Genomic DNA, 5534 nt, shown 5'->3' on the forward strand with positions numbered 1-5534 from the left:
ACTAATGCCAGTTCTGCTCCTCTCTTGGGCATGTGGTGAGCTTTCTGAGTTTTGATGACCTCCTCTGTAAAATGGGAATATTAATACTGACCTCGCAGTGTTGATGTGAGGAGTAAATTAGTTAATGTGGGGGAAGCGCCTAATAGAACTTAGTAAATGATAGCTCTTGTCAACTGTATTTCTAACAGAGAAATGTCAGTACAGTTATGGAAAGTCCTTACATAACTTTCATCTTGAATTGTTCAGTCCCACCAAAAGGGCCTTTATGGGGTGCCTGTTCTGTGGTTCTCAGTGGAGGGAGGGGGACTTTGCCCCACTCGGTGATATTTGGCAATGTCTGGAGACATCTTTGGTTGTCACAAGTGTGGGGGAGGTGTTCCTGACATCGAGTGGGTAGAGGCCAGGGATGCTGGTAAACATCCCACCACACACGGTCTGCTCCTCCCCAACCTTAACACACAACAAGGAATGGCCCAAGGCCAAATGTCAGTAGAACCAAGGTTGAGAAATCTGTACTATCTATGGGAGAGTGCTCAGCTCCCTCCAAAATTGGATTGCTCCAACCTCTTACCTTCCAAAGTTCCCAGAGCCATCAGAACCCACGGCCCCTGGTGCAGTAGCAAAGGAAAATACCCACCATTATCTGAAAAAGTTATTGAAATGCTCATCTTTTTTCCAACCGCATGTCTATATGAGTCCTGATTCTCTGCATGTTGTAACCAAAACAACATATGGCAACCGATTGAACACAGAAGCCGACATGAGAATCAAGCCGTCTTTTATTATCCCAGACACTAAAGAGAATTTTGAAAATGCAAAACAATGCCATTTTTCTCATGAATTCTTTTTGTTTTAGAAAACGTAAGGTTTCTAAATAAATTCACACCCTATCTGGATAGCCATCACATCTGTTGATCTTCTTCCTGCGAGGAAAGAGATTCTAAATAAGAATCTAGCTGACTTTTATTGTCTGTTTCCTAGGGATAGGCACAATCTGAGTGAAAATACGTGGATTCCTGGAAAATGTGTCCCTGAAGTGAAAATAAAAATGGAAGCGCATTTCCGTGGACAAGGTTGGAAGATTGTAAAGTTGGGAACTGATGAATCGAAGGGTAAATACGTACCAATGATGGAAATTTGAGGTAGAAAATGGGGAGATAAACAAGAGAAAAGTGAACCAAAGGTACGCCTTGCTCTGTAACGAAACTCTAATGAAGCTCAGAGTGACAGTTAGCTGCTGAGCAACTACTCAAACGTCCATGAACAGGAGGAGAAAATGCGGGATGTTTTCTTGCAACGGAATGCTACTCAGCCATGGAAAGGAATGGTCTGCAGTTACACACAACACGGGCTCAACAACGGTATGATGAGTGAAAAAAGCCAGGCACTGAAGAATATACGCAGTGTGTACATTTTTCAAAGGCCATAAAACTGGGCATGTGGGATCTGTGCCTTTAATTGAATTAAATTCTGCCTCAATGAGAAAAGTAAATTCACAAACCAATGGTTCAACCATGTTTTGAAAGAATCTGTTTGTCACTGATCTCTCCTGAGATGCTCTTCTTTCCAACTGCAGTGGTTGGAACAAGACTGCCACCACCTGTGGTCTGTTCTTGTGCATCTGAGACAATCCCCATCTCCCAGAGTGTGTCTAGCCCTACATGTATGTGCCCCTGCATCCTAACATGGAGCTTCATGCGATGTCTCACTTGCAGAGTACAGAGAGGGGCGGAATAGAGAAAAACACTCCTTCCTCCAGCAAAAACATCCCAACCATCTACCCCTCCCCACCTCCACTACTCCACCCAGAGCATGCTGGGAACCTCCCATGGGGACTTCTTGCTTCCAATCCTGCCGTTCACAGCAGCTTCCTCAACCAGATCATACCATTCCCCGGCTAGAACCTTCCAATGGCTTCCCACCATACTCCGGAAGATGCCTGAATCCTTCCCTCTCTCCTACAAAACCCCGTATGAACTCTTCCTGCCTTCCTCATCAGCCACTCTGTCCTCCTGGCTTGCTTTCAGTTCAAAAGCACTAGGTTCTTTCCTGACTCTGGACAATCACCCAAGGCCATTTCTTCCACCTGGAAAGCTCATCTTGGTCCCTCTCCAATGGACTAACACACCTTTTGCAAATCTGTTAGAATGCAACCTTCTCAGAGAGGCCTTTTCTGATTCCCCAGCCTGTTCAAGTCTCCTGTTACTCATTCTTAGAGCACATCATCTTCTTTTCTTTCATGGAACTTCTCATGGTTTATGGTTACATGTTTACTAGTGTATCCATATGCTTAACGCATAAATTTCCTACTAGAATGCTGTTTCTCCAGAGCCCAGTGTTTATGCACCAATAAATATTTGGTGAAAGAATGATTCTTCCCATCCTGCTAATAACCACCTTGAGTCTTCTGCTGGAGTACTTTGGAGGCTGCTGGGAAGACTGGCCTAATGAGAAAGACAAGGGAGCAATCGTAGAAGTACTCTGCACAAGATCAGAAGAGCAGTAGTGCAACAGAGAAGGGCATGTTTTGTTTCAATGACGCCTCCAGGTGATTTGGAGGCAGATGGTCTTAAAATGAGACTCATACTTAGTTGATGCTACAAATACTTCACTAGCACTGAGTGCTGGGGAAACCACTGACTAAGAATAGGACAGATAGCCCCTGCCTCCCAGAGTTCACGTTCTAGTGGAGTGAATGACATAAAATGCATAGTACAACGTCAAGGCTATGGTAGTAATCCAGGGGTCGAGCTAACGGTGGCTCTTCTAACATCATCTCCACCCCCAACATTAGCTACCTAGCAACAGCTGAGAAATCCCACCCCGGCCTGATCACGTTGCTTCTCTCTGCTGTCTTCCTATGCTAGGCTACATCCTGACCAGGTTACGGCCTTTCCTGTTTTCACTGTGTTTCCCAGCCATGGCTGCACAGTGGGATTGTTTAGGGAGCCTTTAGAAATACTGATACGCTGGCTTCCCCTCCCCCAAATGCCCAGTTTTAATTGTTCTGGTGAGTGGTCGGGACAGGTAGATATTTTCAGTTCCCAAGGTGGTTCTAATGTGTAGTTACAAGGTTAAGATACTGCATTAGAAAGATACAGCAAGGGAGGATGTCTGTGATTTTTTATAAGATTTTATTTATTTATTTGAGAGAGAGAGAGAGAGAGGAGGAGGAGGAGGAGGAGGAGGAGGAGCAGAGGGAGAGGGAGAAGCAGATTCCTGCTGAGTGGGGAGCCCCAGGTAGGGCTCAATTCCAGGACCCTGAGATCAGGACCTGAGCCAAAGGCGGATGCTTAACTGACTCAGCTACCCAGGTGCCCTGACATCTGTGATTTTTAAAAAAATATTTCATTTGTTTTACTTGAGAGAGAGAGAAAACAAGCAGGAGGAGTGAGAAAGGGAGAAGCAGACTCCACACTGAGCAGGGAGCCGGATGTGGGGCTCAGTCCCAGGACCCGGGGATCATGACCTGAGCTGAAGGCAGACACTTAACTGAGCCACCCAAATGGCCCCGGACATCTGTGATTTTTAACAAGCCCCTGCCTTTGGCTGAACAGGTCAACCCTAGATGGAAGTTCTCATGTGTGGTCCTCTCAGTGCCTGATTCTGCTGGGGGGCTTGTTGAATGCACACTCCTAAATTCTATACCCAGAATCTGAGATGAGGCCCACGAACCTGTCTTACCACAGCGTAGAGAACTTCCAGCACTATGTCGAATGGCAGTGGAAAGAGCAGATGTTCTTGCCTTGTTCCTGATCTTATGCGGTTGGGGGGAATATTCATTCTTTTCCCACAAAGCATGATGTTAGCTGAAGGTTTTCTGCAGGTGTTCTTTAACATGTTGTGGAAGTTACCCTCTATTCTTATTTTTGAATAGTTTTAAATTTATTTTTATTTATTATTTATTTATTTATTTATTGAGGAAGAGGGTGGGAGAAAGGCAGAGAGAGAGAGAGAATCCTAAGCAGGCTCCTTGCCCAGTGCAGAGCCCACACAGGGCTGGATCTCACAACCCTGAGATCATGACCTGAGCTAAAATCAAGAGTCAGATGCTAAACCGACTGAGCCACCCAGGCGCCCCTAATAGTTTTTTAAAAATCATAAGTAGTTATTGGATTTTGTCAGATTTTTTTTTTCTGCATCGAGTGAAAGAATCATATGACTTTTCTTCTTGCGCCAAATTATTCTTGTGGATTACATCGATTCATTTTTTAAAAACTACTGAACCAGGGGCACCTGGGTGGCTCAGTTGGTTAATTCTCTGCCTTCAGCTCAGGTCATGATCTCAGGGTCCTGGGATTGAGCCCCGCATCTGGCTCTGCTCAGCAGGGAGCCTGCTTCCCCCTCCTCTCCACCTGCCTCTCTGCCTACTTGTGATCTCTCTCTCTGTCAAAAAAAAGTCTTAAAAAATTTTTTTAAAAAGTGTGCAATTCTGAGGTTTAAAAAAAAAACAAACTACTAAACCACCCTTGCATTTCTGGAGTAAAACTCATTCGGTTATGGGATAGAATTGTTATATTGCTGGATTCTAGTTGCTTAATATTTTCTTGAGTATTTTTGCATCTCAGTTCATGAGGGATGTTGGTCTATAGTTTTAGTTTCAGTTTGTTTGTTTTTTTCAGTGTCTTTGCATGCTTTTGTTACTGGAGTAAAACTGATTTTATAAAATGAGTTGAAAAGTGTTCCCCTCTCCTGTAAGATACAGAGGATTATTCAGGTTAATCGATTGTTCAGTCTTTGGTAAGATCTTTAATGAAACCATCTGGGCCAGGAGATGTCTTTTTAGGGGGATTTAAAGTTACAAATTCAATTTCCTTCATTGTTGTAGTACTATTCGACATTATTTATTTAATAATTGGGTGAGTTTTGGTAGTTTGTGCTTTTCAAGGAATTGGTCCATTCTATCTAACTTCTCTGTGTATAGGGTTGTCTGTAGTATTTTCTTATTATCGTTTCAATGGTTGCAGAGTCTAGTGATGTTCTCCATTTCATGCCTAATGTTAGTGTACTTGTGTCTTCCCTCTTTCCTTTCTTTCTCAGTCTCGCTAGAGGTTTGTTAATTTTATACGCTTTTTCAGCGAATCAGCTTCTTTTTTAAAAGATTTTACTTATTTATTTGATGGCGCCTGGGTAGCTCAGTGGATTAAGCATCTGCCTTCGGCTTAGGTCATGATCTCAGGGTCCTGGGATGGAGCCCCACATAGGGCTCTCTGCTCAGCAGGGAGCTTGCTCCCCCCCCCCCCCGCCGCCTGCCTCTCTGCCTACTTATGATCTCTCTCTCTCAAATAAATAAATAAAAATCTTTAAAAATTTTTATTTATTTATTTGAGAGAGAGAGAGAGAGCAGGAGCACAAGCAAGGGGAGGGGTAGAGGGAGAGGGAGAAGTAGGCTCCCCGATGGGCAGTGAGCCCGATGAGGGACTCAATCCCAGGACCCTGGGATCATGACCTCAGCCAAAGGCGGATGCTTCACTGACTGAGCCACCCAGGCATCCTGGGAGAACCAACTTCTTGTTTCATTGATTTTATGTGAT

Source organism: Meles meles, chromosome X (genome assembly GCF_922984935.1).
Source record: "Meles meles chromosome X, mMelMel3.1 paternal haplotype, whole genome shotgun sequence".
Taxonomy (NCBI): Eukaryota; Metazoa; Chordata; class Mammalia; order Carnivora; family Mustelidae; genus Meles; species Meles meles.